The 24,962-nt window shown below is 46.8% G+C and overlaps 1 protein-coding gene across 5 annotated transcripts in view; it reads left to right on the top strand.

Annotated features, from left to right (window-relative positions):
* LOC138261567 (uncharacterized) overlaps positions 1 to 24,962 on the top strand; it is a 223,772-nt gene that overhangs the window by 107,863 nt on the left and 90,947 nt on the right. The gene's annotated exons all lie outside the window — the stretch shown is intronic.

Below are 24,962 nucleotides of genomic sequence, written 5' to 3' on the forward strand. Positions count from 1 at the left end.
GCATGCATTCACAAAGGACACTTGGGGACCCCTTCCCGTTTGGGAATGGGTGACCACCTACTTTACGTAGGTGGCAAAATGTGAATTTTTTGCGACAGCATTTTGGTCACAAAACATTCCTGCATACCCTTGACACGCCCCTTCCTAATACCAAATCGTTATGTAGTCGCAATTCCAATTTGCGATTCGGTAGCAAGTTACCGAATTGCAAAGTGGGATTCATACATACCAGAATGCATTTTTGTGATCGCAAACAGCCCGATTGGGCTGTTTGCGAATGCAAAAATGCACAATACATCTGGCCCATGGTGTCATGATTGCAAGGCTCTTGGACACCGTACTGGAGACTAGACCTGTCCCCACACAAATAATACATTTAGTGCACCCAAATTAAATGCAAATGCAGTGGTCAGTTTGCAGGTGGGATTCCAGGTAGGCCCTGACCATGTCAGTGAGCCTACTGAGACAACTTTAGTCTCGGAGGGTGGGGTAGATGTAGCTGCCCTGGCTGTCTGGGCCAGTAATCTGGAAAGATGCAGACAACCGCCACATATTAATGGGATTAAGGTTGAAGCCCTGAGAGACACTTGTGCCAGTGTCACCATCGTGACTGAGCAACTGGTGTCCTTAGATTAATATCTGATTGGTGAGACATATACTGTCCTCTATGGTGATAATCAGACTAAGGTACATCCAATGGCACTGGTATTCTTAGAATGGGGAGGGATTACTGGTCATAAGAAGATGGTAATATCTCCTGCAATACCTGTAGAATGTCTGCTAGGCAATGATCTGGAGACCTCAGCATGGGCTGAGGTCAATAGAAATACCCATGCAGCTATGCTGGGTATATCTGAATGGTTGTGTTTCAAAACCAGAGTGCAAAGCCCAGGGTGAAAAAGTAGAGTTGGAGTCTGGAATAATGACCCAACCTGCCAAGAAAATGGGCATGACAACAGTGGGACCAGCTTCAAAACAGATACAGATACTACAGCAGGTTCCCTCTCCTCAAGAAGAAAACCTGTCGGCTCAAGAGGTAACTGAGCCTTACACAGTAGAGCTTTTGGGCACAGGGGGACCCTCTAGGGAGGATCTGTGCCAGGGACATAGGACCTGTCCCTCTCTTGATGGCCTGAGACAGCAAGTTGCTGATCAGGAAAATGGATATATCGGCGGCTCCTACAGGACCTACTGGGAGGATGGACTCCTATTCACCGAGACCAGAGACCCCAAACCTGGTGCCATGAGGAGAGTGGTAGTTCCTCAGCAGTTTAGAGAGTTTCTCTTCAATTTAGCCCATGATATTCCCCTAGCTGGGCATCTTGGCCAGACCAAAACAGGAGTAGGTTTGTAAACTACTTCTACTGGCCAGGTATGTCCCAGAAGGTGAAGGAGTTTTGTAACTCCTGTGCCACCTGTCATGCCAGTGCCAAGACAGGTGGCTACCCAAAGGTCCCCCTAATTCTACTTCCATTGGTTGGGGTTCCCCTGAAAGGGTAGGGACTGACATTGTCTGCCCCCTTGACCTTCCAACAGCATCAGGAAATAGATTTATAGTGGTTGCAGTGGATCATGCAACCAGGGATCATGAACCAGTTCCCCTTGGGACTACTACTGCCCATGCAGTAGCTAGGGCCCTCGTTGGTATATTTACCAGAGTGGGCTTTCCAAAGGAGATGGTGTCAGACAGAGGTACAACCTTCATGTCTGGCTACCTGAAACACACAGGGCTGAATGTGTTGTGATCTTTAAGTTCACTACCCTATATCACCCACAAACCAAAGGACTTGTTGAGAGATTTAACAAGATATTAAAAGGTATTATTGGTGGACTCCCTGAAAAACTCAGAAGGAGATGGGATGTCTTATTTCCATGCCTGCATTTTGCTTACAGGAAAGTGTCACAGAAGGTAGTAGGTTTTCCCACCTTTGAACTTCTGTTTAGGCATCCTGTAAGGGGACCACTTTGTCTTGTGAAGGAGGGATGGGAGGGACCTCTCAGAGAACCCAAACAGGATATTGTGGACTGTGTGCTCTGCCTTCGCTTCAGAATGGCTGAGTACATGGAGAAAGCATCTAAAAACCTTGAGACCAGCCAAGAGCTCCAGAGGTTATGGTGTGACCAAAAGGCTGCACTGGTGGAGTTCCAAACATGGCAGAAGGTATGGGTTTTGGAGCTAGTGGCTCCTAGGGCCTTCCAAGATAAGTGTAGTGGGCCCCACCCTGTCCTCGAGAGAAAAGGAGAAGTCACCTACCTCGTGGACTTTGGCTCTGACATGGATATCCCTTTTGGGGGTTGCAAATCGCCTTAAGCCTTTTTACGACAGAGCTGAGATGACCATGCTTATGGTCACTGATAAGGGACAGGAAGCTGAGAGTGAACCTCTCCCTGATCTCTTTTCCAGCAACCCAAAAGATAGCTTAGTTGAAGGAGTGGTATTTTCAGACACCCTCACTGACTAACAGCAGACAGACTGTAAGCAAGCCTTGCAGCAATATGCTGAGCTCTTTTCCTTGACCTCTGGTCAGACTAATTGGTGCATATGTGACATGACCTGGACATTGGGGACAGCTTACCTGTCAAAAATAGAATTTACAGACAGTCTGTTTGTGTCAAAGAGGATCAAAACTGAGGTCAGTAGGATGCTGGAATTGGGAGTCATTGAGCACTCTGACAGCCCCTGTGACAGTCCAGTTGTTTTAGTCCCCAAGCCTCATTCCCAGGGTGGAAAGAAAGATAGGAGGTTTTGTGTGGACTATAGGAGTATCAGTGCTGTGACAAAAACAGGTGCTCACCCAATTCCCAGGGCTGAAGAACTAATTGACAGGTTATGGGCAAACAAACATCTCAGTACTTTCAATCTCACATCAGGGTACTGGCAGATAGGTCTGACCACTGAAGCAAAGGAAAAGTCTGCATTATCCACTCCTGATGGGCATTATCTGTTTACTGTTATAGCCCTTAAATTGAAGAATACCACTGACACCTTCTAAAGGTTGCTGAACAAGGTCCTTGCTGGGTTAGAATACTTTAGTGCAGCATATCTTGATGATATTGCTTACTTTAGCTCTACCTGGCAGGATCACCCGATCCAACTTGGCAAGGTCCTGGAGGCTCTGAAAAGTGCAGGCCTCTCTATCAAGGCAAGCAAGTGCCAGATAGGGTAGGGCCATGTTGTATACTTGGGTCACCTTGTGGGTGGAGGCCAGATTTAACCACCAAGGCCCAGTATCCAGACAATTCTGGACAGGGTAGCTTCAACAAACCAGTCATTGGCTTAACTGGGTAATACAGGAAGTTTGTTAATGGATATGGCACCATTGTGGCACCTCTCGCAGAACTAACCTCCAAAAAGATGCCCAAAAAGGTAAACTAGACAGTGAGCTGTCTAAAGGCCTTTGTCACCCTGAAAGAAGCAATGTGCTCAGCACCTGTCCTAAAAGCTCCAGATTATACCAAGCAGTTCATAGTGCAGACAGATGCCTCTGAGCTTTAGATAGGAGACGCTCTGTCCCAAATCAATGATGATTGCCATGGCCAACCTTTTGCTTTCATTAGCAGAAGTTTACTCTCCAGAGAGCAGTGTTGGAGTGCCATTGAGAGGGAAGCCTTTGCTGTGGTTTGGTCCCTGAAGAACCTGAGGCCATACTTGTTTGGCTCTTACTTCCTTGTTCAAACTGACAACAGGCCTCTCAGGTGGCTTATGCAGATGAAAGGCGAAAACCCCAAATTGTTAAGGTGGTCCAACTCCCTACAGGAAATGGACTTTACAGTGGAACATAGACCTGGGACTGACCACGCCAATGCAGATGGCCTTGCCAGTTTCTTCCACTTAAAAGATGAAGACTCTCTTGGGAAAGGTTAGTTTCATCCTCTCTCGTTTGGCATTAGGGTCAAGTAGGAAAGCACCATTTTTACCATGGTTAGCCCCCACATTTTGCCTGGTATCTGATCTGATTTCAACTGAAAGTGCACTGGGTCTCTCCTAACCAGGTCCCCAGTGCCAGAGCTCCTTCCCAAAACTGCACAGTTCTCCACAATTGGCACACTCTTTAGTCCCTAGTAAATGGTACCCTTGGTGCCTGGGGCACTAAGGAGGGTCCCTGAGGGATGCAGCACCAGTTATGCCACCCCTAGAGACCCTTCACTAAACCCACACAGTGCTGCCTTTGCAGACTGTGTGTGTTGGTGCAGGTAAAACTGAAAGCATGACCTATCTCACACCCCTGTGTGTCAGGTCCCCTTCCACTGCATGTGCCAGGACTAAGTTCCCCCTAAGGCAGGGTGCATCAGGACACATGTGAGGGTGTAGATGCATGAACAGATATGCCCCTGCTGTGTCTTTGTCAATTTGTAGGTGAAGGAATATGCTTTCTAGACTCAGAAATGATCACACAGACTCTTTTTAGGAGTTCCAAAGACAGTATTTACTAACTGTCGCGACAGGAAGGAAAAACACTGTGGACTACACCTCAGCCTCGCATTACCTTCTTTTATGGTTTTTCGCAAATGCCTGTTCACAGACAGCCTCTTATATACCAATTAGTACAATAGTTTATGACACAAGATTAACAATTGATAACTTGCAAGTTTACAGATTAACATGGAAAACGCTCTAAACCATGTGACCTCATAACCCCGAATTCCTAGGTTGAGATTACTCACTCTTTATTATACATCCAACAAAGGTTTATGACAGAGCATTTTTTTACTTATGAATGTGTACGTGCTCTTTGTAAATGTTATTTATTTGAAGTGTGTGCTGACAGCATTGTGGGTCTGAGACTCCCCAGCTTTTGGAATTTTGTTTTTTCTCCGCACCCTTTGTAAATCACGCACCTGTGTGCTTTGGGCTAATTAAATTGTGTGTCCAGTATCTAATCAGTCGGCGATCTCTTCGTAGGCACGGAGAGTGTGCCAAGTACACGTGTGGTAATGTCATAAATACCTGCAGGTTGGTCATCCTTAAGTTGGCCCTCAATAGATGGCCCTTTCATGTTCCTTACTCCACTACATCCTTGAATTAACCTGTCACCTTGTTTGTGTCAGTGTGAGGGTTTGTCCTAAAACTGCATTTTGATTTTGAACAGCGCTGTAGCCTCTATTGATGTTTGATGATGTGCAATTTTTTCACATTTCATATTAGCAGAAACGTGTTTATTTTTCACATTTCCTTCAACAGATTCTTAGACAAAGTAAGTGAACAGGGACGCCATTTTAAATACATATGCTGGACACTGGTCACAACAAGTTTTCCAGCTACAAGATGGCTTCTCTGAACCCAGGGATGTTTGGTATCAAACATCTCAGATTAATAAACCCTTACTGATTCCAGTGAGGGATTTATTATTAAATGTACCCGGAGGGCACTTTAGGGGTGCCCCGTGAAAAGCTACCAGCTACTAGTGTGTTGACTGACTGGTCGTGACCTGTTCAACCACCTTAGACACATTTCTGGCCTCACAAGGTGAGAGTCTGCGCTGTCGAGGGCCAGAGACAAACGTCTGCACTGGGCAGGGGTGTTAGCACCTCACCCAGGCAGGATGGACATTGAAGGGCCAGATGCTTCAAAGGCATAGCCCCCTTTGTAATGCCACCCAGGTCTCTCCAGAAGATAACTGACCCCCCTGTCCTGGCACCACTTTTGGTGGCAGAACAGGCAGACAAATTAGGCAGATAAGCCGTGGTAAAATGACAGTTCTGGTACCGTATATTCCAAGGACTGAAAGCAGTGCGCAATAGGGAGGACCAAACTCCTTTTTCACAGCAATCTTTTCACGCACCAGATCCCCAATTTTGGAATCCAGCCAGTAGATGTTATTGGTACATCCCTTATTCCAAAGGAGGCGGCACTGGCAGATGTGGTGTTGTCACTGAACCGTTGTAAGTTCTGCAAGACAGGGACACATTCATTTATGTCAAAAGGTGTATCTGGAACATACATTTGTGTTCCGAGCAGGCATTCGTATGAGGTACCTTCAGGGACCTTTTGGGCAGATTATTAAGTGCTCTCTGGACTTCATAAAGCTGAGTAAGCCAACTACCACCCGTGCCTAATACTCTGGCTGTTAAGTATTGCTTTAAATCCCAGTTTCTTCGCTCCAAAACACTAATTCCCTTGGGATGAAATGGAGACGAATAATGCAGTTGAACCCCTAATGAAGCCATGGCGTCCCTGAAAGCTCTTGAGGCAGAGGCAGGGCCCTGGTCTCAGTGGAAAGACCTGGTCACTAGTAACATGCTTGTAACAAAGCTATTGTAGCCGACACACCATCTTGGGAAGAAGCAACTCCCTCATGTGCTGCTTTGATCAATTCTGGTCTTTGATCTTTGTTGGGAATCACATGATTACCCACCCCTGGTATTATGACTAGGGCAGTAATGAGGAATGATATGCAGAAGGAATATTTGGAAGGGTATGCCTTTGACATGGGTGTGCCGTCAGCAGAAGCTTTCACAGAAGCCAGTGTTTCACCATCCAATTTAATTCTAGAACGAGTTACTGCAGCAACAGAAGCCGTAGCTACTGCTGATTTGGCTGCTTCATCAGCCAAGGTATTGATAGCAGCGTGTATTCCAACACACTGGTGTCCTAGTGTATGTACAAAATGGACATTATTTAGCATTTCCTTCCGATCTGCTACTTTCCCTATTAGAAGTCTGTGTTTGATGGTATTTCCTTTTGAATCTCTGATCCCATGCTGGTGCCAGTAATGCAGATATTCATTGACAGGCTAGACGCAATAGTATGAATCACAGACAGTCATCGTCAGCTGTTCTGGATCTGTGTGTACCAGTGCCATCACCAGAGCTTTAAGCTCTGCCAATTGTACAGTGCAGACCCCTAAGGTCTGCATATAAGTATGCTGTGGATGGAATTCACCATCCTTCATGTAGCCACTCACAAATGCGCAAGCTGCAGAGTATTGATGTTTTGTGCCTATAGCTGGTTGGGCTGAGCCATCAGTGTACATAATCATTTGATTTGTTAAATAGGCAATGTTTTTGCTGGAACTGGGTATTCCAGTTTGTATTGCAAAATTGTTCAGTATGTAACTTTGAGTGAAAAATATAGTCAACATCAGTGGCCGTCAGAGACGTTGCTCACTGAATCTAACGTGGATGTAGTGTTTTAGCGTTGGGAACGCTAGATTTGATAACGGCCTCAAGGGCAGAGTTCAGAGTTATGACAGTGATACGTTTCCCCTGCGCCAGAGATCTCTCTTTGATGACAGCTATCTGAACAGCAGTGCAAATTTTCTCAGTGGGAGCAAAGCGTTGTTCTGCCGTAGAGTACCAATGTGATTTGTATGCAGTCGGGACAGTCTCGCCCTCATTGAACGTTACATAGGTGAAACCAATGGCACCAGCAATCACTCTGATGACCAAGTGTTTTTTGTTGTCCCTTATGTGTAAGTGTTTAGCTGCAAGCATGTATTGTTGTAATGCTCTGAGAATGTGTGTGTGTGTTCAACTGTCCAGAATTTACTGGAAAAGTCACGACATATCAAGTCATATAAAGGTTTAATGTGTTGTGCATAATCTGGAAAGTATGTTCTGCCAAAATGTAAAAAGCCCAACAAAGACTGGAGCTTTTTGATTGTGTTTGGAGGTTGTAGTGGTTCTCATTTTTCTAAGAATTGGGGCCCTAGGCTCTTGCCTTCATCTGATAATTTGTATCCCAAAAACAGGACACTAAGGAAGGCTATTGTTTTATTTTTTTTTTAATTGAATTTGTAGCCTAGTTCAGCAAATCCCACAAAATGCAGGCTACCCATCTTAAATGTTGCATGAGGTCATTGTCCGTGAGGTAGATGTCATCTATGTAGGACAACGTCTCAGGGTCAATGTTGTGTAAAATAGATGTGACACAAGCTGAAAACAGTTCTGGGCTGTTCTTGTACCCTTGTGGGAGTCAGCGTTTTTTTTTTCTGAGAGCCTAAAGTGCTGAAACTTGTTAAGTCCCTACATTCAGGCGCTATATTTTGGCAGAAAAATCCATTAGAAATATACAAAGTTGTATATTTTTTGCGTACTATATTGTTCATAAGTGTTGCGTGTATTTTGTATAGCTTATGTGTGTGTCTGTAGTCTAAGACTATTCTGTAAGAATGGTCTGGTTTAGCTACGGGGAACAATGGATTGCTCATTGGTGAGGCACGGTTCAATTACGCCCTGGTACTCTAACTGAGTGAGGAATTCTCTCACAGGTGCTTTAGCTTTATGCTTTATTGGGTATTGAGGTTGGGATTTAATGGGTATTGCATGATAAGAGGAATCATTATCCCACACTACACGGTTGCGATATAATGCGGGTGCCTGCGCCACTGCCCAATCAATGGCATGAATTTCTATGAGCTTTCTGGGATCAAGGGGCGGGAAAGACTGTTCAATAATCTCTTCCCCATAAGGGAGGTTACGGACAAATTCTGGTGGCAAATCCTTCTCGGCCAGCAAAATATCATAAATGGTAACAACGCGATCCCAAAAGATGGCGTTCATTGTGCGTTCAGTGTCTCCTTCTAACTGTGTAGTTACTTTATACACCCTATCAGGCGTGGAGACACGCTTGTCCGCAGTCTCAGCTTGTAAGAAGTCATCAGTTGCTTTCACCTCCAGATGTAATTGAAGATCCCGGCAAACTATTGTGACCTCTGCTGCACTGTCTAGCAGTGCTAGTGCCCACTTCCTGTTCTTCAGTAAAGCCCTCTTCCTGAGTGGCGTGTCCTATTGCAGCTGCTGCCACTTTTTTCTTTTTGAATTGGGGTTTTTGTTGGGGACGTTTCTCTCCTTTCTTAATGGAAACTTCAGAAGAGCATTGTGAGACCTTTCTCGGTTTCACATACTGTTTGCTGCTCTGACCGCCCACTTCTCTCACTGCGTTTTTCTGGTGAGTCCTGAAAGGAACAAGATTGGTAGAATCATTATTAGATCTACCCTGTAGTTGTGGTTTAGTGGGTCTGGCTCCCAGACTATCTCAACCAATACTAGAGTAGGTCTTGGTGATAATCTTTGGCAACTCACATACTTGATCCTGTGCAGGAAGATCCCGGAGCCGCATATGCACTGCTAGTGCAACTGCCTTCCCTTTAAGATTACTCAATATTATTGAAGACACTGTTGCAAAATTGCCTATCAATTGCATCCCCAAATCAAGGGCAGCCCGTATTCATCTTGAATTTGATTTAACACCTCCAGAAGATTGGCAAGTGTTGGTGTGCCGTTTGTGGTAGTATAGAGCGCGGCAAATACCGTGCGACAAGTATTACAGTTATCCACTGTGGGAACCATCCCAAATGGCAAGCACATTGTGAGCATTATATGTTTATCCTGAGGACCCGTATGGGCAAAAACTGCTTCCAGCACAATTAATTTTTTTGAGCTAACCAAAATGGAATCTCCTCCCGCTTGGCGGGTATTTTACACATGATCAAATGTACATTCGCAGGATTAATGCCTGGAGAACCGCATGTGGTTGTGCTGGGGCAGCAGATGCTGGGATTAGTATTTAATGTTTGCATTACAAACTGTACTAACAGTCTGTATATTGCTGTGAGCTGTGTAAATAAGCGGCGAACCTCAGTTACCGCCATGGCTGCTGCATCAGGGCGCGGTGTGTATGTGGCCAGTAAAGCCCAGGTAGGACCATCATTGCTCAGAGGACCTAACCTAACGTGTAATATTGTATGTGGTATGGGGCCAGCAAGCCAATTATTATGGTCTTGATAAGATAGAAGTATCTCTTAATTATGCATAAGCTCTGTATTGTGCAGGTATGTTATCAGGTGTGTGGTAATGGAATGTGTTAGTGTTCCCATCAACTGCTGGAAAGGTGACCCAAGAATAAAATGTTTTTGTTCTGAAGGCCGGATGAGCCTCAACAAAAAATGTGGCTGGACCCCTGTGGACTGTGAGGCCATTTGTCAATAAATGTGCAGTGATGGGTGGTTGCAGCTTTGCTGCAATTACTACCCGTTGCGGGTTCGCCATGGTAATGGTAAAAATATTTATTCAGAGATAAGGACACCAAATAAGGATTGATCCTTTTAACGTTCAAGTGCGAACAACCTACAGTGTTGGATAGGTACTACCTACTCAGCTGAGGAGGAAATTCTCAATATCATGGGCATCTCCATATGTAGTACTGAGGTGCCTTTAGCACATAGTGTGACAGAGATACTTAGCAGGATCTGAAAATGAGTTCCAAACATTGTGCGCCATGTCATGTAGGTTCTCGTTATCCTAATGAGACAACTGATTTGGGCGGCAGAATCACTGAATTGTGGGGTACTGAGTGCAAGTCCTTGCATCTCCCTCATTTTACCTCCCCAAACATACACTGCACTCATTCACATTTAAGCACTTTATTTCCTTTTACTTTTTCTTTCTAAATATTTTGAACACTGTACATCCCCTTCACACACATTTACACTGAATTTCAATTGTAACTGGCGATATGTGACCATTGTTCAGTGTGCTCTGCAGAGCTGCCATTCCACTGACAGGCACTTTGCTTTACCTTCAGCCTTAGCACCAGCGCTCTTAGTCAAAGCCCTTCATAAACACTGGGCCCGAGTCAAAGTGTGCACTATGCAAGAGTAATAAAATGCACAAAAAAATACAGAAACAGTATGATGAAATAGCTAACTCTTTTGGCGAATGCAACATTAAGTAAAACATGAAAAAAAAAGAAAAAGAGCGGAACTAAATCTCTTTTAACATTCATTGTTTGCATATCAAGCTATGTTTTTGGCATGAATGCTAAGGGCATGATGATTGGGACAGTTTTAAAGCTATACTGCAGATAAGTGTCTTTACTGTAAGCACATATTTCTCCCTTTGCACTTGAGTCAGATATTTGGATCAATTTCACAAGAGATCAAGAACCCCGCTCGTCTTTTGGATTAATTTTGGGAGAAAACAAATACAACAGCTCCACTTCTAAATGAGTCCGCAATCTGCAGCCAGTGTCTGGGCTGTCACAGTGGTGGAGGTTAGCATGACAAGGGGTCTCAGTACAATAAAAATAACTCAAAATTAGAATTATAACACTTACCGAAACCAAGGCACTAAGGGCCTGATTCTAACTTTGGAGGACGGTGTTAAACCGTCCCAAAAGTGGCGGATATACCACCTACCGTATTACGAGTCCATTATATCCTATGGAACTCGTAATACGGTAGGTGGTATATCCGCCACTTTTGGGACGGTTTAACACCGTCCTCCAAAGTTAGAATCAGGCCCTAAATCACATGTGCTTACATCCACTCCTACACTGCCTTACAAGTTGGGAAAGGGTGGAATCTATGCCTCTGAATGACAGACTGCTGCCCTCACGCAGGGATGAAGTCTCTGACGCCTGAAACCATAACGCTAAAAGCGTCATTGGCCTATAGTGGACATTACCACAGACCACAATTGAAATAAAGGGCTTTAGAACAGTCAGCCCTGCTTCGTGCGTCACAGTGTAGAAAGTTGATTTACTGCCTGGCTTCCGTCTCCTGCTTCAAGGTGAGGTGGGCCAGGCAGACTGAGACAGACACCCCAGACTTTAATGTATCGATTTGTTTAGAGTTACGATCACATCTCGGAACAAATTGATCTATTTATCATTTTTTTGCTATAAATGTGTAGGAAGTTCAGAGCGGCGCAGCTCCTTATCCCTAAAGGAGAAACCGCCCCTGCCCTGAAGGTGGTCATCTCATTGGCTACCACCTGGCACCCTCTGTAACACCCATAAATTGAGTATTTAGATGGCACCCCTGAACCCTAGAACCCACATCCTGACAACCTAAGAAGAAAAGGACAAAGAAGAGACGGACCAGCAGAAGCGGAGAAGGAGCAGCTGACTTGGTACCAACCCCACCAGCTTGTCAGCACTCCTCGATGGACTCTTCACCAAAAAACGCCTCGTCCTACAGCTGAACCTCCCGAAACATGGGAGGACTGCATGCCTTGGAAAAAGGCTCGAATCTCCCATGAGCAGCGGACATGCTCTCCAACTAACTTCAAAGAAAGGACTCTGCAGCCTCCGGAACCGTGAAGACCCGATGCCTGAAGCCATCACTGCACCTGCCATCACTGACCCGAGTGGGAGTGGACCTCTGGTGCCATCAAGGTCCCCAGCTTTCCAGAGTCTGAGTCCATCATGGTTTCACCCCTACTGGACTCCCTGAAGACACCTGTGGCCTCTGCACACAGCCCCCCCTCTCCTGCATCTACTACAGTGAGAGAACCCGACACCTAAAGCAACTACTGCACCCGTATCCGCCGGCCTGAGTTAAAGTGGACCTCTGATGTCAATGACATCCCCCGGCTCCCCCGAGCTCAAGGTGACTGTGATTTCACCCCTCCTGGACTCCACAATGCCGCCTGAAGCCTCAGACCACAGGACCCCCCCCCACCACCACCACTAGTGCTCCAGGACAAGGAAACGCGACGCCAGAGGCCACCCCTGCATCCATCACCCTAGGCCTTGGAGAAGAGGACCAAAGGTGCACCTGCATCTCTGAGCACCCCACATTTGTGACCTACCTGTTGCCCCCGACTGGCCTCCCAGCTGGAGCCTGCAGCCTAAATACATGGAGACCAATCCCCATTGAAATACATTGGGTACCCAGTGCATACTGCACCTCTGCACCCGGCCACCCCAGTGCTGCCTGGCCTGACCTGTTTATGTGGTTCTGACCCTTACCCATTACTTACCTTAAGTCTACAAGATTGGTCCTGTGAGTTGTCAATAAGTGCTTGTTTGCTGACTGTTTTCCTCCCCTAGGATAACATTGAAGAATTCTGAAACTGCACTAAGCATCGATGTTTGAAACTAAAAAGTATTTATGCTTGAAAACGTACTTACTTTATAACAAAGTTCTTAGGTTTAAAGAAGTGTAATTTTTCTAAATTGGTCTTGGATTTATTATTTGAGCATGTGTCTCATTTATTGTTTCTGTGAGTACAACAGATGCTTAACACTACCCTCTGAGCAGCCTAACTGCTTGCCCACACTTCCACAAAAAAGAGCATTAGTTCTATCTACTTTTGCGTCTGCAAACCAATTGGGTATCCACTGGACTCTCTGCACGGTGTACTTCTTTTTAGTGCACTATATAGAGAGCCAGCTTTCTACAACGACAAAAGCAGTAAGCCTAAATTTAACTGTGAAATTCATCAGCTAAATCCAGTAGACCTGTAACAAAGACTTGTTGTTTCTTTATGTGGATGCTACAAGTTAGTGTACATCGTCTGGCAAACACTAGGGGTAGAAAATGTGTATTATAATAATCCTTGATGGGACCCTCTTAGGTTGAATTGCATATTCTGCTAACTGAAAATATGTAAATATTTGTATCTTCATGTGCAGTTCTTAGTTGTGTGTGTTTATACATCCATACAAGGGATTTAAGTTGGCCCACATCAGCCATTGGTCTTTTCTAGTGTCATTTATAGACTGCTTCCACCCATCACAAGATATTGCACTTGCGCAGTAGGTCAGTTTACTTAATCTATTGGCTCTGTGGCAGCATTTTGCCTGAGCACATGTGCTTATCCTCCTGAAATATACTGTTTCAGGGACAGGCCTGGTGGGCTAGCCCTCTAGTGTTCCATTTCCTCCCATTGTAGGCATCCTTTCTCATCTTTTCTTCTCCCTTTTGTATTTGTTTTATTTATTTTTTAGAGCGCTCAACATCTCCCCAGACAGTTTTAGTTGGCCACTGTCTTGCCTCTCGTTTAATCTGCATTGTGCTGGATTTCGTGTACCTATTCCCCATAGTATGTCACTGTGTTACTTTCCAAGGTAGGCTTGAGACTTTGCTTCTAAATTTGTGTTGTTCTTGTTGTAACTTTAAAACAATGCTACAGTGTGTACAATACCATTCCAAAATGACTGCCACTGATCTGTATAATGTATCACTTAATATTTGGCTGCCACGTTTTGGCGACCATATGTTTTCTTCATTCGCCCTCTGTTCTTTAATTGATCTTACATTTATTTGTTTGGTTTGTGTGCCTGTTTTATTTTGAATGGGTGAATTGGAAGAAAGAGTCATTTGGTGGACGTATGGGTGCATGGGTGTAAGGATGAGGGACAAGAGTGCATGAATTCCAAGTTATTGAGTGCCTAAACTCATCACTGACTGAAGAGGCACTTTCATTTTCAAGCCAGGCCTGTTGGCGTTGCCAGTGCTTTCTGTGTTTCTCTTTTTAAACCCCTGCTACTCTTTCACTACTCAAAGGGTGAGTGAATTGTTTTTGTTGTCTGTATTTTTTAGATGTGGACAGTTGCTTGCTCTCATGCAAGCATTTAGCACAGATCTTGTTTTGAACACCTGTTTATTTCGGCTCCTCAAACTTTTTTAACACTGCATCCAGTGCAAATCAACAACTAAATAACATTTGCATGCCTTAAAGTGTCAGGCTGGGAACTGAAATGAGAGATGGCAGATTCATCATTGTTAGTTCGGCTTCAGGAAACACCCAGGGACAGTGACATTCTTAATGACCTTCTGCCATTCTCTTTTGTCCAACACAAGTGTGATGTGACACACGTGCACAAAATAAAGCAGAACAGAGCTTTATTGGCGGTGCACGCTGCTCGGTGGAACCCGTGCCTGCCCAAGCGTAGCTGACTTAAAGCACTCCCAATCAGCACGACTAGACCGCTCTGAGGGATTCAAAGTTCTACAGTGAGTGAAGAGGGTTGACACAGTGTGACCACCATGTAATCCCCCAGTGCAAGCAAAAGTACAGAAGATCGATATGGGAATAATGCTGACCTGCTAACACCCACTATGCCACATTTACTTAAAAGCACACAACAAGGGGTCTTTCAGATCCATCGTGGAGTTTTTTTTTAAAAGTTTGCTTTAGTGCAAACTGTTTTTGTCCTCTTATGTTTCCTCAACCTGCTTAACCTGTTCACTTCAGTTTAATTGTCCCTCTCGCACTTTTCATTGAATTATTGAATTGGCCTTATTACCCCTTTTTTGGTCCTCTGATTCCTCTGACCGACCTCATGGCCCTCTTAACATTTTCACACCTGCTGGGCTTTCCTCCAGAGTGGACCTACTGTTCCCCTCGCCAACCTGTCTGCCGAAGGACCTCTTTCAGCCCATTAAATATATACTGATTTAACTGAAACTTAAACCCTTAACTCAAATGAATTTCCTCATTAGGCAGTTTACTGGCCAGTAGGAAAACCCTTCCTAAATGTTCTCATTTTTGCTATCAGGCGTCAATGCTTTTACTCATGTACTACCACCACTTCCAATAAATTAAGTTCACCCACCAAACTGACAAAGACTTGCCCCGTAGCTTCCAGATTGTGAATACTGTGGCATAATTTCAAAACCATCCATTTAGTTGGCCTCACAAAATTTGCTTACATACTTGTTCACTTCTTTCCATGACAAACTAATTGCATCTATTCCTGTGCTCGCACACTGTCAGTAGCAGTAGCGGAGTCCACAACACTTCTTTTTTCAGGCGCCTGTGCCAGATTACGAGCACATCTCTATGCATCTGTGTATGAACTCGAGTCCTGCCACATGGTATAGCTCCTGCCCTCCTGGGACCTGAACAAATCATAACTATCCTTGGTTCTTTTCTTCTCTGGTCCAGCTTGTTGCATGGAACATAGCTGAGCACATCTCTTCTTACTTCCAGCCTATTTAACACCATCTCTTTGAAAGAATAACCTAGATGTTTCCCATATTTTAAGCTCTGTGCCCTGGCCCACTCCACAGTGGAGTGCCTTAGATTGTTTCTTTCTTCCCTTGATCAGTTTGCTTCCTGTATATGGAGATTTAAAACAGGCAGTATCCTTACCATCCAATTCTATGACGTGCTGACGTATGTGACTCCTGAACCCATGTGACACCATCTCCATCAGCATTTTCCTGCCTATTCCCAGTCCAACCCCCCGTGTTGTTGGCCCAATCTTGAATGAATGAGTCAAGAACTTCTTCGGGGTCTGTCTGATAGCCCCCAAGCCCACTCTTAAAGTCCCTCTCATCTTCATGCAGGTAGAACTTCACTGCACTGTGGGCCCTTAGCTTTAGAAATTCCTTGGCAACTTACACTGAGATCAAACTTGTCTCTGCTGTTCTTGGCTCCCGTATTTCTGGGCTCCTGTGGTCGGTTCTGCTATATTGGACCCAGATACAAATTTTCTCTTCCCCTGTGGTGAAGCTCTCTAATTGTAATCCCTGGGTAGTATACATTTTGCTGTGTAGCCTTCTGCTCTTACTCATGGTGAGGAATGAGCCACTCCTGCCCTCAACAGACCTTCTGCTTCCCCATTCCCCAAACTGCATCACCCACCACCTTGTGTCTCGCAAGAGAGTCTTGTGTACAGTAAAAGACTTGGAGCCCGCAAGTCGCTTACCATTTGTTGGCTTGTGTGGCACTCTTCTTTCAGCCTCGTAATTTGTTACTGCAGTCCCAGCATCATTTCTGTTCCTTTGTGTGGAGTGGGGACCAAGCTCTGATTGATTCAGCTTAATCATTGCCTGTCCGCTGCTGCCGACATGATTCATGTGCTATTTTAAGTTCTAGTGCCCTGCAAACAGAAGGCTTGTGGCTGGCAAAAATGTGCCCAGCAGGACAAACAAAATTGCAAAAGTTTATTTTTTACAGCTAGCTTTCTTTTATTTTGCAAAGTCATCTTTTAATACTTTGCACTCATGTTTTCTTTTGTTTTTGCTTGTGGGCGCCGTTCTCAAAAGATGACGATTATCTTGTTCTAAATTTTTCAAAGTGACGTTGTTTCTTTATTATGTGTAACTTCTGAAATGAAGTTTTAACACATAATCGTGAAGTACACCCCAATCCGCCCCACTACAATCCACCTCACCTCATCCCACACCAGTCCCCCCCTACTCCAGTCCAAAACACACACCACAATCCACTCCAACCCACCCCACTTCAATCCGCCCCAATCTAATCTACCCCGCTTCTGGTCGCCCCACTCCAATACAAAACAATCTGCACCACTCCAAAACAATCTGCCCCACTCCAAAAAACAAATATTTCTCCACTCCAATCTGACCCACTACAATCCAAACCAATATGCCCCACTCAAACCCAAAACAATATGCCCCACCCCATCAACCCTACTCCAATCTTCCCCACTCCAGTCCAAAACAATTTGCCCCACTGCAATCTGCTGCATTCCAGTCCAGAACAATCTGCCCTTTCTAAAATCTGCCCCACTGTAATCCAAAACAAAATGCCCCACTCCAATTCAAAACAATCTGCCCACACCCTTCTACCCCACTCCAGTCTGCCCCAATCCAATAAATTCTGCCCTGCTGTACTCTTCTGCACTCCAATCCAGAACAATCTGTCCTACTCCAATTTGCCCCACTGCAGTCCAGAACAATCTGCCCTACTCCAAAACAATCTCCCCCACTCCAATCCCAAAACAGTCTGCCACACTCCAGTCTGCCCCATCCAAAACAATCTGCCCCACTGCAATATGCTGCACTCCAATTCAACACAGTCTGCCCCGCTCACTGCAATCCAAAACAATATGCCTCACTTCAATCCAAAACAATATGCCCCACTGTCATCTGCCCCATTCTAATCCAGAACAATCTGCTCGCTGCAACTTGCTGCACTCAAATCCAAAACAATCTGTCCCACTGCAATCCAAAACATTCTGCCCCACTCCAGTCTGCCTTACTCCAGTTCAGAGCAATTTGTCCCATTCCAGTCAGCCACATTCCAATCTGCCCCACTCTAGTCCAAAACAATATGCCCACTCCAATCCACTTCACCCCAATTTAATCCATCCCAATTCACCCCACTCCCATCCAATCCACCCACACCAACCTAATCCACCCACTTTACACCTGTCCACCCTAATATTATCTGTACTCCAACCTGCCCCACTCCAATCCAACACAATCTGCCTCACATCAAACTGCCTCACTCCAATCCATTTCAGTATGCTCCACTCCAATCCAAAACAATCTCCCCAACTCCAATCCAAACAAATCTGCCTTACTCCAATCTGCCCTATTTTGATCCAAAACAACCTGCCGCACTCCAACTTGACCGACTTTACCATGTCCCACTCTAATTCCAAACAACCCACTCCAATCCAAAAAATTTGCCCTACTTCAGTTTCCCCCACTCCTATCCACCTCACCCCAATTCAGTCCACCTCATTCCATGCCAATTCACCCCACCCCACTCCAATCCACCCCACTACAGTCCAGCCCACGCCAACACAGTCCACCCCAAACCAATTCAATTCACCCCAATCCAGCCCAGTCCTATCTACCCCACACCAATCCAATCCACCCCACTCCAATCCAATCCACCCCAATACAGTCCAACCCAGTCCAGTTCAGCCCATTCCAGTCGAACCCACTCCAGTCCAAAACACTCCAGTCCAACCCACTCAGACCAGTCCACCACAGTCCTTTCCACTCCAATTCACCCCATGCCAATCCAGCCCACCCCAATCCAGTCCACCCCACCTCTGTCCAATCCACCTCTATCCAATCCTCCCTTATCCAATCCACTCAGTCCACCCCACCTCATCCAGTCTACCGCAACCCATCCAATCCACCCCACCCAATCCAATCTACCCCATTCAGTCCAATCCACCATGCCAATTCAGTTCACCCCACATCAATTCAATCCACCTCACCTCAACACATTCCACCCCACTCCACCTCACTCCAGTCTACCCCACCCAAACTACTCCAATCTAGTCCACCCCCTCCAGTTCACCCTAACCCCTTTCAGTCCAATCCACCCAACTCTACTCCACCCGCCATCCCATCATCCCAGTTCAGTACACCACACTCAAATCCATTCAGCCTTCCCCACTCCTACCCACCTCACATCCATCGACTCCTCTCCAGTCCACCCTGCTCCACTCCACACTGCTCCAATCCAATCCAGTACACACCACTGAAATTTAACTCACCCCACCCAACTCTAATCCAGTCCACCCCACTCCAAATCACTCCACCTCACCCCAGAGAAATCCACTCCACTCACTCCTATCCACCACACTCTGTCACCATCCAAACCACCCACCCTCCCCCAGTTGAGTTCACCCCACTCCAATCCATCCTGTCCACCCCAATCCACCCCAATCCAGCCCAGTGAATCCAATCTACCCCACTTCATTTAGTCCAATCTAATCCACTCCACCTCAGTCAACTTCAATCCTATCGCTCCAATCCAAATGACCCACCTCAATCCAGTCTAATCCACCCGACTCAAATCCACCTCACCCTTTTTCAAACCACCCCACTCAATCCACCCCACTCTACCCCAATCCAATCCACCCCACTACTTCAGACCACTACAAACCACTTCACCCTATTCCACCCCTTTCCACAACACTCTCTGCCACTGAACCACTTAACTCTACTCTCATCTACTCAACTCTGACACTCTACTCCCCTACTCCACTCTGACACTCTGCTTCACTAACACTCTGATTGCATCAATGCCACTCGACACCACTAGCTTTTAGGGCCATTCTGAATAGCAACCACACTGCTGTACATAATGTCCAAAACACATTGCTGAAGTTAGTAGCTCTTGCACAGGCGAGCCCTATTGGCTTTGCCAATGCTTGTTAATAGTGTGATATGGCCTGTGACTGAAAGGGGGCGCGTCTTGCAGAAATCAATACTCTGGATCACCATTCCGATATTCCTCTCAAGTAAGTTAGTGGGGTCATGATAAGTCCGTACACCCAAGTATTTGCAACACCGAGGCTCCCATTGCAACTCCGCCAGTCCCCTTCGAGGTTCGCAGTCCAACAGCGTGGGTATTAGCTGCGATTTCTGCCAATTGATTCCCAGCCTGGAGAGCTATCCAAAGTGGACTTGCAGCCCACAGACGCCCTTCAGTGCCGTCGCTGTATCAAGTAAAAAAAAATCAGGAGATCATCAGCATAGAAGTCAATGTGATGGGTCTGTCTGCTGCACGCTACCCCATAGGCGTTGCAAGTCCTGGCATAACCAGCCACGGGCTCTATAGCCAAGGTGAACAACAGGGAGCGACAAAGGGCATCCTTGTCCAGTCCCTCTACCCACCAGATAGCTCTCAGATTCATACTGTCCCATACGGACTCTGGCAGTGGGATCCCCATATAACAGCCTGGTCCAGGCCACCAATTCATGACCCAGGTGGAAGCGCTTCATAATGGTTGAGAGAAAGGCCCAGTCCAGGATGGCAAAGGCCTTCTCTATATCTCCTCAAAGATCACTGCCTCTGTCCAGTCGTATGCATCCGCTTTCAACAGCGTTAAAAGTCTCCGTATATTAAGCTCCATATTGCGGCCCGGAATGAACCTTGTCTGATTAGAATGTATGAGTTTCGAAAAATATGGGGGAGGAGTTTGATGACAAGGATCTGGCTGAGGATCTTCTAATCAATGTTCCGCCTTGGGAGCAGGCAATAGGCCCTGTTCTCATGGGCTTGTTTCCCTTGTTTTAGCATTGGAACTAGTAGGGCCTCGTGAGTGGAGCATGGTAAGAAGCCTGTGTCTTTAGCTGCGTTGTAGAGATCAACTAGATTGAGAGCCAGCTCCTCCACATAGGCAGTGTAAAGTTCTACCAGGAGTTCATCAGTTCCCTGCATTTTGCCCTGGGCCAAGGCTTTTATAGCTGGCCTAACCTCTGACTGAGTGATCGCCCTTCCCAGCTCGTAAGTCTCTCCAGATGATACTACTGGGAAAGGCAAAGGCACCAGGAAAGCATCAATGTCTGCCTCAGATCAGTCAAAAGTGCTCCTATACAGGTTGGAGTAATAAATACAGAAATACAGAATTCCTGATTAATATCCGCTTTTTGATAAAGTCTCGCACCTTGATCGTTTTTTATCTCGACCATAACAGATCCCTACTTCGCAGGGTTTGCAAGCCAGACTAGTAGCTGGCCAGTGTGGTCCCTCTCTGCATGTGCCCTGGTCATGTAGGCTGTGTAGTCAGAACACCTCAACCTCTCTGTTTGTTCTGCAACCTTTCCTTTTGCTTTCAATAATTCCGGTTGTACCTCAGGGTGTCCTGGTCATCCCTATTGGAGGACAAAACTTCAGCCAAAAGGGTGCATCTCACTCCCACCGACTCAACTATGCATCTACCCCTAAGCACTGCCTTGAAAGCACCCCACTCTACCTGAGGCGACAAGGCCAAGCCAGAATTTTCCACAAGGTATTGTCGAATGCTGCCTCCCACAGTTTCTCGAAATACTGGGTCTTCCAGGTACTTTGGCTTCAATTTCCATGTTGGGAAGTGGGATAGCATCCTCTCTCAATTCAAAGCAGCAGAACTGGGTATGGTCTGATATGGTCCTGGATAAATATTCAGTGGCCTCTATCAAGCCATGAACGTCCAGGTAGCAGTGGATCGCATCCAAGCGCACATGGAGGTCATGCAGAGTTGATAAGAAGGAGTAATCTCGATCCTGTGGGTGCATTAAACACCAGGAATCAAGAAGTCTCCACTTCACCTGCCACTCACAGAATACTCTGTCTGCTATCAGGATGGACAGAGTCTTGCAATGGGGTGTGGGAACGATCAAGTGCAGGATACGTTATATAATTATAGTCCCAATAATAACTGATCCCACTAAGTGGGGGGCCAACACTCTCAACAGTCTGGTGAAGAACACTTCCTGATCTGTACTTGGGGACATAAATGTTAACTAATGCTATATCCCGACCAGCAGGATGACTCGTTACCACTATATATCTGCCTGCTGGGTCTATCAGATCTCCCATGTGTTGGAAAGGAACCCCTTGGCGTATCCACACCAGTGTGCTCCTTGAATAATCTGAGTGTGTAGTATTTTGGCCTGACCCCTCCACCTTTGTTGCAGGACTGCTCCTTCTTTGGCCATTTGGTGCATTTCCTGCAAGAGTGCCATTTGGACCTCTCGCCATTTGAGGTACGAAAATACTTTATATCTCTTGGCCGTGGTGTGCATCCCCCTAATATTCCAGGATAACATTTTGCAACTTATATCATGTGTCTAGACGTTTAGCGAACACCCATCGGATCTCACCCAGACAGATTGTCATCCGACATTGGGGCAATGAGTAAATCATCCACAGGGTACTTTCCCCAACCAACACTTAACAACCTGACTCCCACACCTCAGGACAAACCGCAAACAACCCAACTCCCACACCCAAAGACAAGCAGGTGAACTCTCCTCATCCAAACTAGCAGTCAGAACGCAAGCACTTGTGGGTGGATCCACGTAAAACACAAACAAAAGGGATTGTTACCAGGCAGGAGCACCCCACACAGTTTTCCTCCATCCCTTTAATAATAATGAAAATAAGCTGTAGACCTGGGGGTAGGCACAACATCACCACAGTGCCCTCACATATCCAGATGGGCTCCCCCCCCCCATCACTTAGCTCAAGCCTTACTCAGCAGTGTTCCCTTCATTTGAGTTTGTCCACCATGCTGGGTGTTACCTTAGGAATCTTAGTACCTGAATCGGTGGATGATCCAGTTCTGTGCTCCATGTCTGTGTCATGGACATCCTCCTCCTCCATCGCCAAGGCGGGGCTTGCTCCCATGCCTTTCATTGCTGCCACAACCTCCATCGTTTTCTGTTGGGCCTCCTCCCCGTAGGGGCAACCTTATGGGTGTTCCTGTCTCTGGGCTTCAGGCCTCTGCGCCTGGGTTTCCGACTTGGGGTCTCTGGCTAGGATCGGCCTGTGGGTGGAGGTCAATCCATTCCCACACCTCCTGTGTGGTCTGAAAGAACTTCACCCCATTCGGGGGGTCGTGACCCGCAGTCTGGAATGGAACACCATGGCAAAGGTAATTTGGCGAAGACGAAGCTTTGCTTCTAGGAACATTGCCTCTGCTTTTCCTTAGTGAAGTCCGGAAGGTTCATGATTTTACTGTTGTCCACTTTTATGTCTACCTTCTGTCTGGCCTGGGCCAGGATATGATCCCGGTCCCTGTAATGTAACAGCCTAGAAACCACTGGTTGCAGTGGAGCCCCTAGCAGTGGGGGTCTCGCTGGAACCCTCTGTGCCCTCACCAGAGTGTAAAAGGACAAGAGACCCTCAGAGGCCACCTCCACTCGCAGCCATCGTTCCAAATAAGTCAACATGTTGCTCCCCTCCACTCATTCCGGCAAGCCTAGCATGCGGATGTTATTCCTCCGTGACCTGTTTTTGGCATCCTATGCACAAATTTCAAGGGTCTGGATTTTTTCCTCTGTGAGCGTCAGTCGTTCATGCAGGGCTGCCAAGTCTGAGGGGATCTTTGTTATTGTTCTTTCAGCTGTAGTGACCCTTTCTGACAGGCATCAGTGGTTATCTCTCAGGATACCCAGATCTGCTCCCAGAGTGTCAATCTTCATCGCCAGCACTTCTCTGGAAGCAGTGATGGCCTGTAGGATGTCTGTCAGGATAAGTCCCCTGGAAGGCCCCATCAGTGGCACAGCGGATCCATCCTCCCTTGCAGGGGCAGCAGAGTCACCTTAGGGTGGTCCACCTGTGTCCAGGTCCTTCTTCATGGTCACCTTGCCCAAGTGAGCAATTAAAGAGAGAGAGACACAGACGTTAGGGTAAATGTCTAAAGTGCCAGAGCTGCAGCGCGGGGGCACCCCAGCGCTCAGAGGGTGTTCGGGGCGGTGCGCATGTCATCCACACTGATCGTCTCAGTGTGAAATAAGAGAGGGCACTGCAGCAGTCAGGGCCCCCCTCTTCGTATGGCAGGCTAACCAATCATAGAAGAAGCTGTATTTGGTAGTGGTCTGGCCCACTAAGGTTGTTGCCCCACTGAGTTAGGGCCCAGTATGTCACCACTCAGGGCGCAGCCACAGAGTTGCTGTCGCAGGTCAGGAGTTCTAATGCACTTTTCAAATGGCAAACCAGCCACACCACGGGCCCCCAATTGGTATCTTAGGGTTTAGACAGCAGGTGGGGACAGGCACACTTCGTTTCAGTTCTGAAGGCACAGGAGGAACCAGGATCAGCTCCGCACTGCAGTCCCCAGAAACAGCCCACCAGACCCTGCTATATCTCGGTTCCTGGCATGTGAAGTGGCTACTCAGTGAGTGCCCTCTGCACAGTGGCCCCAATCATCAGTCCAATAATTTCCACTGCTCCAGTCTCTGCAGTATGGACTTTAAAGCACAGTCACAACAGTTTCTGTGCAGTAGTTTCTGCTGTTTCAGCACTCACCATCATGTGGGCAGGTACCTGTGGTGAGATCTGGGGCTCACATTCTAATCCAGGGGAAGGTCGCCAGTCAGCACCCCAGCACCAGGTAGTGGAGCTCTGTTGCCTCGGCACACCCTGCTCTCCTCTAGAATAGCCAAGAAGCTCCTCTGAAGTCGTGAACTTTTAGGGTGGGTGCATTGTCCGAGGGGAGAGCAGCCTGGACAGGCATCCAAACACTTGACCCTTACGTCCCCGCAGGCCCCTCGTCGCTACAGGAAAAGGAGGGGCAATCCACTCACCAAGCCCTCTGTGCCGTGCAGGTAAAGCGATAGTCGTAGCAGCCCCAAATTATCGCTTCCTTGGGGTCATTATTAGGGAGCTCTCGCTCTTAATCACCGCTCCCGACGATTCCGCTGGTGCACAAGGCCCAGGTGGGCTTCTCAGCGGCCCTCATCCCCTCGCCTGCGACTGTCATTTTGATGGCCCTGTAAATGGGCAGCGTGGTTGGCTTCTCAAGTGCGAGGTGGGTCGGGCAGGCTCCTCCGGGACACCGCACGATGCCGGGGGCAGTGTGAGTCACAGACCTGACTTTTAGGAGTCCCCCAGGCCTCACAGGATGCGTATGAATGGGGGAATCACCTGCGAGAGCTCCAAAGGGGCACTCCTTATGCCATCGCTGCCTAGCCACGCCCTGAAATAATGGTTCTTATCTGTCCGTTGTCGGCAAGTTGAGTTTCCGAAGCCGATTTGCTTTGGCAGATAAGTTTAGTCGTTGGTTGGTAGTTCTGGTTGGAATT

This window comes from Pleurodeles waltl, chromosome 10, assembly GCF_031143425.1.
Source record: "Pleurodeles waltl isolate 20211129_DDA chromosome 10, aPleWal1.hap1.20221129, whole genome shotgun sequence".
Classification (NCBI taxonomy): domain Eukaryota; kingdom Metazoa; phylum Chordata; class Amphibia; order Caudata; family Salamandridae; genus Pleurodeles; species Pleurodeles waltl.